We start from the raw sequence: 12,392 nt of genomic DNA, 5'->3' as shown, positions 1-12,392 counted from the left end.
ACTTTCTCCAATTTGAGAACCAATCAACACTACAAAAACTACTCCTTTTCATTCTCTTATTGAGTGGAAACAAAATAAGACACAATGGAAACAAAATAATGCTTACTTCAGTGGGACTAGCACAATCGAGCTTTAGAAACCTTTTGTCTACTTGGGAGTTTTTTCTTTTCAAACCAATCTTTCGAAAGAAAACGTCTTGGCTTATTTTTTGGGAAAACTAGTCTTTATTCTGCACTTCTTCAGAAGCAATCTCTTATCACTAATTCGCGAAATGCATAAGGAATTGAGAACTCCCAGCATGTAATAACATGAAACACATCCTACTAGCTTCTCGGCAAGTCAATTCTTTTTCGATAACGTAATTTCCAGCAACTGCAGACGATTCCATCTCCGCTGGTGTCAGTTACTTTTATTTATCTTCCTTTTCATAATCTGAGACATTACTGTCATCATTGTATGGCCACTAACTCTGATAAGACTTCCGTCATCACTTGGTGAATCATCATGGACGAAGGCTCATACTTCATCTTACTTTATGAATCCGGAGGTACCGGAAGAGTCTTTAAACTGGCTGAAACACTATTTTCCTTATTGTTCCCCGGCGTGTTTGCGCTTATCAAAACTATCACTAACGTGTTGCATTTTGGATTAAGCCGTGTTCACATCTATCAGGGCCTTGCCCGTCTGAGTGTCATCCGACACTTGGGTGAGTGTAGCAGTACATTGCAAACAATTGGCGTGTTCATATCTATCCTGGCATTCGCCTCCGAGTATGGGATTACGTCCAGAACTTCCTGCTAGAACAATTCAAGACTCTTCCAGGGTTTGCACGGATGACTTTCAAGCGGAGCAATGTGAGCAATGGAAATGTACATATCTGTACGGAATTTACCAGTTCGAATGTTGGATTGGATTTTAGCATTCCTTTCAGAAGTGATGCTATACGAGACGTGGACCTACAGCTTAACATGTGATCCGTAGAACATGAGCCCCGCCGGGAATCGAACCCGTGTCCCTCGCACCAAAGACGTGTACACTATCCACAGTACCAAGATGGAACTCTCCGAGTGTTAGAGTGCTGCCAATTGTAAAACGAAGTCGAAAACTAAACAGAAGGATAAAAAGCTATTAAGGTATTGATATAACGTGTATAATCGTAAAGACGTGTATATAAAAGAGTTGAATTAGTACATTAATTCTATATTTTTTCAACATAATTTTTAAGTTAAATAATGACTTTTAGTTTACCAAGTAACGCTTCTTAATAGCAATGAAATTGTCGTATATTTGAGGTGATGTTTATGTAAGCAACATATGAATACCTTTATAAGTGAAAATATACGGGTTAGATGTTGAGAAAGGGGTAACGGAAGGAAATTATCAATTGAACATTTTTCTTGTTTTCTTCTTTTAGTTCAACAGATCAGTAGTAGAAACAATAATATAAAGTTCTTATCCTGTGCTACCTGCATTGACAAATTTTGCTAACGTTTTAAGGCAAAAACGCCAAAGCAATAATGTAGGTAAAAATAACAACTAACGAACTCAAAGATTAATCGCCACAAAAAAAGTTTCTTATATATATATATATATATATATATATATATATATATATATATATATATATATATATATAGAGAGAGAGAGAGAGAGAGAGAGAGAGTAATGCCTATTAAAGTAGGGTTCTCAAATGGTTTGACAATGCTATAGAAGCTTATAGAAACCTTGAAGGCAAGTTTCTAAAAATAATCTATATTCAAAACGTTGAACATAGCTACAAGATGTCCATAAAATCTGATAACCTGAGTCTCCAGAAAAAATACTGAGAAGGTTTAAAAAATCGAAAAACATTTATTGCCTTACTTTGAGTAGGGGCGTTATTTAAGGGGGCAAGGGAGTTAACTACCTTCCTCCATCAGTTTGGGATGTGGATATACAGGGTGTTTCAAAATAACACCGACAACGTTTGGAAGGTGGTTCCCGACACCACGATAAGACAAAAAGTATAGACCAACCTGGGTGCACAAATGCTTCCTTTCGGATTATAGGCTGAAGAAAACATGAAAAAAAAATGAACTTTAAAGTTCCTTAGCTCCAAAGCTATTTGATCTACTGTAGTCGGGTCAAGACTTCACTTAGAAACTATATGTTCGCTATCCAAAAATACATCTTTCAGAATTTTGTGGTACTGACGCAACAATTTTTATAGAGGGCGTTTGGCTACGGTCATTTAATTGGAAGTACTCACCAACTACCTTTAAACATTAGCGATTTTTAAATTTTTTTTATTTAATTTAATTTAATTTTATTTTTTTACAATTTGCAGATTGTGTAGCAAACTGCAATGAAAATTTCAATTTGTGTCACAATTTGTAACGGTTATCTCCAGTGACTTCCTACTTTCTTGACCGATAAGTACCAGGGTTGATATGAGTATGTAGAGAACAGTAGGCTCTGTAGGTCACGAATACGTTGGTTTCGATATCGCAAAGTGAAGTATGTTCGAACAGGAGTAAGAAACCGATGGACGGTTCCGACAGTGTTGTAGTCAGTTCTCGGGTTACCGTACGCCACAGAAAAGGCTTCTAATGGAGATCTTTTGGTCTATCCTTATCTCCTAACTTCTGCGTAATTATATGCCGCAGATTACCCATGAAACGACAGAGATCCAGCAGAACGTATAGGAATTCCACATTAGTAAGGCATTCCATATTTGGGGCATCCACCCTAATAATAGCAAATTCGTCCATAGAAGGTGTTCGAAGCAGAGTCCACCAACCTCAACATAAGCTATTTCTCCTTCTACCATTTTCGGCGATACGCATAAGAGAACATTCATACTGTTGAAATTTTCTAAATTATTTTGTTAGCTCCTCAAAGTAAAAGAATACATGTTGTTGTGTATTCGAATGCCACTGCGAGCGCATGTGTCGCCAAGGCTGGGGAATTCCGGGCTCCAGGTCGCCAAGGCGAGTGGAAATACGAATCTGGTGCCTAGATAATTTAAAGCCAAAATATGTAGACCTACATATCAAATTGAATTTGTATTATTATGGCGCTCAGGCTAGAAGAAAAAATCAAGCACTATATATATGTTAACAGAAAAGTCTTGATTTCTATTTCTTTTTTTGTTAGAGTTAATTTACTAAGCTGAAAAATCAAGTCGAAGCTGGTGAGTTTGTGTGTCATAGGTAAAAGAGATCATTGCGCAAGGAGCGCATTATTTTAGAACAAGTAGCCGAAGCCGGAGGCATGTTTCTTGAAGGCAAGAGGGTATAAAAAAGAGCAGCCTATACTTTAAGAGTTGATCTTGCATGGTGATCTAATCACCAGCCAACTGTGCACGAGTCAAGTCGCGGCTGTGGTTGGAAACCCACGTTAGTAGTAGGTTCCGTCCTTCATAACCTTAGTGTTGCATATGGAGGTAAAGCATCAAAATCTCATTTAGAACAAACGACACAACTTATATTGCTTTATATCAAATTACCGAGAACCTAGCCAGTTGTCTTTCAAATTTGTTAGAACAAGATTTTTCAAACTGATTACATTTATCATTGTTTGTGCTGTTGTCAAAAGATAGACAAGTTTTCCAATGATTGCGTGATTAAAAAAAAACAACTTAATTTTGGAAAAAGAAAACGAAGATGGAAGTGAAATTTACACATACTGAATCATTTCAACTTAGACTTAATCTAAATTAGGTTTCTTAAGTTAGAAGTTAAGTTTCTTAAGCTAATTAATCTAAATAGGGATGGTTATTATTACATTCAAAACATCTATATAACTCGGAACTTCTGAAAGCTAAAGACATGATATTTGGTATATGGACTTATCATTTACAGTAATTATATACACGTTTCAGCATTTATTGATATTTGAACTAGAAGGGAAGAAAATGGGGTGGGAAGAAAAAGGAGAGGGATTAGAATTATTATCTATTATATAAAAGGAAATGTGAGTTTCTGTTGCACCAACTAAAATTGTGCTTAACATTATCAACTTTAGGCCCTCCAAGTATCGTATGATATTAAATTGAGAACATACATATTTTAAGGGGAGAGCGGGAGTGCGAATTTGTTTAATGTATGCGAAAAATTGAGTAGTAACATATAAATATAATCGAAAATGACAGATATTAGCGTCCAACCAATAGATTTCGGGGTTGCTGAGATGAATAGTGACACTTCTGATGCTATTTAAGTCTCCCAATTCATCCCCCCTCGGTACAGAGGTGAGAGATGAGGTGGAAATGAGTGAGATATAAAGAAAATCGGAAGTGACTGATATTAGTCTCCAGTTCACAGTTTTCGAAGTTAGTGAGATGAATACTGATACTTGCAATACTTGCGTTGCGATTGCGATACTTACGAGTCCATCATCCCCCATTGACATGAGGGTGACAGGTGGTAGAAAGGTGGGAACAGTATGGATTTTCACTATTATACTTTCACTGCAATCCGTTTCCTAATGGAGAAGGGGTTCAAGGGATGAGGGGATGGGAAATAAGTGACATGTGAAAATAATCAAAAATTAATATCGAGTCCATAGTTTTCGAGATCGCTAAGCTCATTGGTGATAATCTTGATGACATTTAAGCCTAAATTTAGGCAACATGAGCAAAGTCAACCGGCTCAGGAATCGACAGTGACAAAGCCGAAGCAGTGTTCACAGTTTGAGGGAAATTTTCCTAATATAGGGAAATTTAGTAGGTAAATTAAACAAAAAGGGAAAAAATAAGACGTGAAAATTCAGGAAAATTTTAATGCTAAGTGATTGGCCAATATAAATCTTAAATTTTTCTTTGTTCTTCAGAAATAAACTAATGGAATAGTAATAGTGTGGGTATGTGTGTGCATATTTGAGCATAATTTTAACCCATTGTTGATTGGTTATGTTTAAGTATATCATTTTTTGTTAAAAAGGTGAAGGAAAAAGAAAAATAGAAGGAAAAACAAATATGATTGACACTTCCTTTAATACAGCTAAATTTTTGCCATAGAAATTGGACACTCCACAAATTAGGGAGGGGATGCGGTGGCTCAGTAGTAGAGCGTTCACCTCTGTTGTGTAGGGTCCCTGGTTTGATTCCGGCTCGTGCCAAGTGGACTTTGTGGTGGACAAACACCGTGTCCGTGGGTTTTTGCGGTTCTCCCGTTTCCTCTCACATTATTCATTCCACCATTACATTCACTTCTCATCATCACCGTGTTCTTTAGCCTAGCCGGCATATTCGTGGGACGTACAACAGAAAGATTTCATTTCATATACAAACTAGGGAAAATTTGATCAGAAAAAGGAAAATGTGTCAGTTGAGGGAAATTTTGTTAAGGAAACCTACGAACTGAGCCGAAGTCGTTTCGTTTAGTTATTTCACTCACTTCTTTATTTTCAAATATATATTTTCTGTTGGCCCAGATCGCCATGGGAGGAGGTTTGAGAATGGGTGAAGAATAAAACGTTCAAAATGACCAAATTAGTGTCAAATGCATAGTTTCCGTGGTCGTTAAGCTGATTGGTACAAACCCGATGATATTTGAACCGAAGTTTAGACAAAGAAGGAACAAGTCATCTGGCCCGGAAATTGCAAATGACAATATTGAAGGCGTTACTGTTCGTTATTTAATGTTGGCCCGGGAATCGATCGTGGAAACGGTTACTATTCGTTATATGTGTTACCCATTTCTTTTTTTTTTTTTTTTTCGTATTGTATAAACCTTATTCTTCCCGTTCATGTCGACTGGTCTGGGAATCGACATGAACGGCAACGCCGAAAGTGTTGTTGATCTTCGTTATTTATTTCACTTATTCCATTGTTTCCCAATATTTAGCATAATCCTTACTCACACCATGCAAAGACTGGATATTTCAGCTAGTCAGATTATACTATATTTCAGTATATAAATGCTCGATTTTTGGTAAATAAATAGAAAATAAAATAATGTCATGTAAAACAATTCTAATGAGCTAAAAGATTATTTTTCTTACTTCACTAAAAATTTCATACTTTGTGAACTACAGCTTAATCCCTGAACTGAATTGTAGTCCTATATCTCGTATAAACTCTGAGCTGTGAAGGAAGCTAGCTAGCATTATACCGTAAATGCTAGTTCATCGTGTTGTGTAAGAGTGTGGCTTGTAGCTTCGCATAAAATCTCTATTTGATACATAAATTTTATGTTTGTGTGACCAGAAAACTACTCTTTCTGGATTTTTTGCGATATACAGTACATCTATAGATATAGAGTGTTTCAAAACAACACCGACAATTTTGTCAGAAAAATGCAAAAACAGTCATAACTAGAGATCAAAATGTTGGATTGAAGTCAGGTGAAACGAAAAGTCCATTATTTTAAACCGTAGATTCCATTAATACACAATTCGATTTGATGCAGGAGCGGCGCACGGATTACTCTCAAAGAAACTTAAGAATTCCTGGGATATTTTATCAGACGTTGACTGAGGTAAATTAACCATAATTAAATAGGATATTTCAACGAACAAAGACACGTCGTCCAAGTCAGGAGAGCATCGTTAGAATTCGAAAAAAGGAGAAACAAACATATTTGATTGATCTACTTTGTTTCATTACAAAATTGGCTATCGGAGGAAAAACTAAAGTGATATGAAGTTCATTATGTTTAATTTTTATGCCTTCTAGGCAGATGAAGACAGAAATATCAATCATGGCTATGTGGGCAGCGTACGTGACTTTGACATAGGAGACCCAGCGAGAGCGCATGTGGTTCGGATCCCACTTTAAGCCGTATCTTCACGACTCATATAGCTCGCTACCGAAGGGATATTAAATTCAAATCCGATTCAATAATGGAAACGTATAATAGATGGAAGCTAATTTTGCGAAAGAATTCGTGAAATGAGAATGTAGGAGCAAACAGGATACTCGTGAGAAAACTCACAATGATGTTACGATGTTGTCCACAATGAACTTTTATGGTCTGGGATCGAACGAGATTACTTCTGCACCAGAAGTGAGTGTTCTATTACTAAACCACCGTGCCCCGACTTTGGAGGAAAAACTATAATTCTGATAGATGTACCGCTCTAGTAAATACTGAGTGTGATAAACAATTGTACAAAACGTTCAGAGGATCAGAATGAGGAATTCGCCGAGTTTCCTTCGTCCGGAAAAGATAAGTACGTTTTTCTAAGTCAGTTATTCTTAACTGATGGCCCGCGCCTCTCTACAGTTGTGGGGGTCACGGTTGCTCAGTGGTAGAGCGCTTACCTCTGTTACGTGGGGGTCTATGGTTCGATCTCCCGGCCAAGTAAGTTTGTGGTGGACATAATCGTGTCTGTGGATTTTCTTGTGATACTCCCGTTTCCTCCTACATTATTATTCCAGCAATTCTTCCATCATCCTTCACTTGCCTTGATCATCGTTTTCCTTAGTCTAAAGTGCGTAATAGTGGGACTTTAAACTGAAACATTTCATTTAATTTTCCAGAAGTTGTTGACAGTTTGTCGGTGCGTCACCATTAAAGTGGTTTTTAATACGATGTGTATGTGTTATTGTTGGTATTATTTATAAAGAAGGTGTTGTATGGTATCCCAAAGTGGGGGTTAAATTCTTCAAAAAGTTCAGAACTACTGTTATAAGTTGATTGTGAGAAATGCTACAGGTACGAACTAGATTCGATTAGTCGTATTATGGACAACGAATCGTTCAGACAATTTTCTGTTGATGGAGGGACGGGGAAAAATGCAACAGTGACCAAGTAATGAGGCCCTAACTAAGTGGCACTAATATAGTGGCAGGATAATGTGTCGTAAAGTAACACAAGTAACTTCAATATCCATATCTGATAAGATCTAGACATTAGTACCTGTTAATATATTTATTGAGCACTCTTCGTATTATCATATTTCATATTATGATTTAGCAAGCATATCAAGATCATTTTTACAAGACTTACGTAGTCAACAATAGTAAACCAAGTTGCACCGATTGCTTCATTGAGTCCGCAAATGTTTGTTTACCTGTAAAATATTCAGTGAAAAGTATTTTAATTTCGGAAGATAGGGGTAAGCGGAGGGACAGAAAAAAATTGAGAGACAGCAAATATTTGTATACGAAATTGGGAATTTTATATTACAATACATGTCTGCAGGGACAGGAGTCGTCACCGGAGGTGGACACTCGTACTCCTATTTCCATCTAATATTGTCACTGATTCTTAAGTTTTACATAATTCAGGGCATCGCAATCGTATTAGGGCATGAAAAGTGGAAGGGCACAGCAAACAAAAGGTGTATACGAAATTTCTAATAGGGGAACTTTATAGGAGTGAGACAGGAAAGACAGTCAGGTAACATACATATGTAATAGGGAAAGTTGATTAGGTCGTACACTGTAAAAAATGGTTGTTATTTCAACGACATGCCTATGTGTTAACACGATTGTGTTAAAATATAACACAAACCGGTGGTTAGAACAACTCACTCTCCATTTGGAGTTGTGTGTCAAATGCCGGTGGTTGAGATGACACAGCCTGTGTGTTAAATTAACACAAGTGTAGAATCTTCGGTGTTGTTTTCTGCGTGATTGCCAAATATGTTGGCCATCTAATTATAAAGGCTTATGAATTGAAGCTACAGACAAACACAGTAGAAAGAAATACTTAAAACAAATCCAGGCATATGCAAAATTTCAACATGTAAACCGCACGATGTGTTTTCAACTGTTTTACATAATGTTTCTGAAGAAATGTCAACAGCGAGAAACAACGTCGTAATGATATAGGTAAGAGTTTCCTATTATTCTTGAACAAGATGTTGGTGAAGCTTGTGTTTTGCACTATTAAGAAATATTTCACAATAAATGTTGGGGAGGACGACAAAAATTTTTATGGACATTTTGTATATGAAGTGTTCTGTAGCTTACTATTCTTATTTTAAAATTAGAGTCTTTGATAAGTGTAAGCATCCATACCACATGGTTTTCCAACACAGAATAATGGTTACATCAAACCACACACGGAGATATTTCAACACCGAAATAGGTGTCGCAGTAACACAGAAGTGGAGTCGAACTAACATCAAAAACGGTGTTAATCTGGTGGTCTGATCTTGAATTTTAATACAGGGAGTGTTGAATCAACACCAAAACGGTGTTACTTATATGGCTTTGGCAGTGAATTATGACACAGATTGTGTGTTGAAATAATAAGAAAATGATGTTGAAGTAACACAGGGACTGTTATATTGATACTTGACATGGTGTAATATTAACACAAAATAATAAACACACTACACACTGTGTTATTTTTTTCGTGTTGGTGCAACACCGCCACAAGTAACACTCAACACTTTTCTGCACACTACCGACCCTGACAGGTGTCGAATCAACACGGAAAATACTAACACAGATCCGAATTTAACACCGCTCAACACCGGTTGTGTGTTAAAGACGTAACACACCCCCTGTGTTAAACGCCAACACAGTGGGGTCTGTGACGAACTAACAGCGCATAGTGGTAGCCACGCTGGAACCACTGCCTTGTGTTAAAATTGAGTTGAATTAACACAATCATTTTTTACTGTGTATGAGAGGAACTTCAACCGTAAATTAGTTCAGTATTGTAAACACATTTAAGATATATTCTAGAATTAAAGAAGAAAAAGAAAAAGAAAGATAAGAGACAAATTAAAGTAGTGGATTGTTCATAAAATACAAGGCATTACACTTACACTAATAATTATTTAAGCTGCGCTTTCATATGCAACATAAATATCTATATACATAGATATATAAATGGAAGTCACTATGTTCGTGACTTCGTACCTCTTGAATCCCTTGAATCTCGATAAAATTTTAAACATAGATGAGGTTTGGGCCTTGAATGGACTTTATCATTTCACTTGGATGCTGCAACTTAGGACAGGGGAAAGGAGATATATTTAAAAATAGTCGAAAGTGACGGATATTAGTGCCGAATTCATAGTTTTCGTGGTCACAGTAACACTTCCGTGGAGATGAACAGTAACACTTCCGTTATCGTTTAAATTCAAATTCAGTCCCCTCGCCTTTGGCGCGGGAGACCCGGGTTCGACACCCGGCGGGAGCTCAAGTGGTTCGGAGTCCACGTTAATCAGTAAGTCCCCGTCTCATATTGTCTCGCTGCTGAACAGGACGTTAAACTCAAAATCAACTCAACTCAAATTCAGCTCCGCAATTTAAGGAGGGGGAAATATATAAAATTGATCGAAAATGACCGATATCAGAGAGCGCTTCAGTAATAGTAAAAAGTGACTGAATAACGAAACATATTACTAATTTTTCTTATTTTAACCCAGTGAAGCGGGTAACTGATGCTAGTAAACTATACGTCAAACGCTCAAGGAGTATGTGTATGGGAGGGACAGTTCCTTCTCCGAGGGTTTATTTTGCGCTGTGACAAACTAGATCAATCAACCATGTATATCTCTTCTTTAAATGAACACTGAAAGTGTTCTTCTAACTTGAACAATGTAGTAGGAATTTTGTTCGTTGAAATAATGTACTTGATTCTAGTCAATTTTCCTCAGTCAACTTTTGATTAATACTCCAGGAATTCTCCTGTTTCTTTGGAAGTCTTCTTGCGTCGCCCCTGCACCACATCGAATTGTACATTAATAGAATCTACGATTAAAAATAATCGACTTTCCCTTTTACCTGTCTTTCATCCGACATTTTGTTCTCGAGTTATAACTGTTTTTTTTTCGACAAATTTTCGGCTGGTCATAATGCCGAAAGGAAACATTTGTGGACCCAGGTTGGTCTATACTTTTTGTCTTATCTTGGTGTCAAGAATTACCTCCCAAACGTTGTCGGTATTGTTTTCAAATATCCTGTATATATATGTAGGGATCATAATGCACGTTTAACTCTGTCAAAATCTCGAATTTGACTTTTCTCCCTTTCTCCTCCATTCATTTTGTGTCACAATACTTTTTTTCGTTCCAAATTACAGCAAAGTTCACTGATACATTTGCAAATCACAATAGAAGTATGAAAGAATATTCGAACATCCTTTATCTAAGTCTTCTGATGATAAACATTTACCAGATGTAGTCACTCTTTGTCTTTTCAGATAAGTTCCAATTTAAAATTGATAATGAACTTCGGACCCGAGCCGAGTCAATTTTTTTTCTTCTTTAAGGTTTTTTACTATCTCTAGATTACTATTACTAGCAGCTGTTACCAGACTTTTATCGTGCATTTTCCTTTTCTTAAATCTTCTGAACAATCTTATTCTGAAGAATCTAGCTCTATTGTTGTGTTTCTCAGTTTCCTTGGTATTCCATGCTGTTATTCCAAGCTCTTTTGTCTTCATTAAGATTCATATCATCTTATACTTTTGTGTTTATTCACCAAATAACTTACTAATTATATGTTTATCTTCTAGCCTTGATATATTCTATGTTTAAGATATGTAGATTTGTCGAAAAGTGGTCTGTCATATTTGTTGGAACTATACTAAATTCTCAGATGCTATAGTGCTTGAAAGTCTATGCCCAGCGAGATGACATACATTCAATATGTCGAGGTCAGCGCACCGGCTTCTAAAGTCACATTTGACTAAATTCATTTATCCGTAAATGCAGATATGGAAGAAGACCATTTAGAATGTTTTATCGGAATCTAATGTAGAATATTCTAGTCTATAAGGTGTCATCTTGACTAATTTTCAGCAGATACTGGAGATATTAGAGTTCGAAGATGCCAGATAAAGGGCAATTAAAGAAACTGCGTTTGTATTATTTATTGTTTAAATGACGGAAAATATAAATATGTAATTAATTGTTATGGAAAATTTCAAATCTTATATGATCCATTGGTTAGAAGTGCTTAAGAAAGATTTCGTTGTGTTGAAAAAAATATATTAAATCTTGTACAGCAAAATCAAAGGAAACTTGGTCCCTGGGAGCAAATACATAGCCTCTTGCGGCTTGGATGCACGAGGTAAGGCAAGCAGGAACAAATCAACTGAACCAGTTGCAGATATGGTATTTATATAGTAGGAGACGTCATGTATTGTAGTAATACAGGAAGTGCAGACAAAGCTAACAATTTTTGTCAACTGAAATCAATGGCGATTCTTATTAGCAATCCATAGCTTTGTAAATCTGATCGTTAAATTTATATATATTTTCATTTTATTTCACTGAAGAAGGCCTCAACTTCAATTGTAGACCTGCTGTAAAACTGACGTTTAAATATTACTACCACTTTTTCTAATGTGTTCTAAAGCTCTAAACTTAACCTGAAAAGTTTGGTGTCGCTGTTGTTGAAACTATGGTTTTCTTGTAGAACGATACATGTCAGTTACAAGACTGAAATGACAATTATTAACCTGATTATGAACTATTTGAAATTATCGCTACTGACAGAT

At 36.4% G+C, this 12,392-nt stretch overlaps 1 long non-coding RNA gene across 1 annotated transcript in view; it reads right to left on the bottom strand.

The window, feature by feature from the left end:
- LOC145664598 (uncharacterized) overlaps positions 1-7,999 on the bottom strand; it is a 44,304-nt gene extending 36,305 nt beyond the window's left edge. The window contains exon 1 of the long non-coding RNA XR_014127474.1: positions 7,935-7,999. This is a non-coding gene — a long non-coding RNA (uncharacterized LOC145664598). The remainder of the gene's footprint in view (positions 1-7,934) is intronic.
- Positions 8,000-12,392: the final 4,393 nt, after the last annotated feature.

This window comes from Thermobia domestica, chromosome 11 (assembly GCF_964235325.1).
Source record: "Thermobia domestica chromosome 11, izTheDome1.hap1.1, whole genome shotgun sequence".
Classification (NCBI taxonomy): domain Eukaryota; kingdom Metazoa; phylum Arthropoda; class Insecta; order Zygentoma; family Lepismatidae; genus Thermobia; species Thermobia domestica.
Note: the sequence above shows the minus strand (reverse complement) of the source record. Positions and strands in the feature narration are given on the sequence as shown.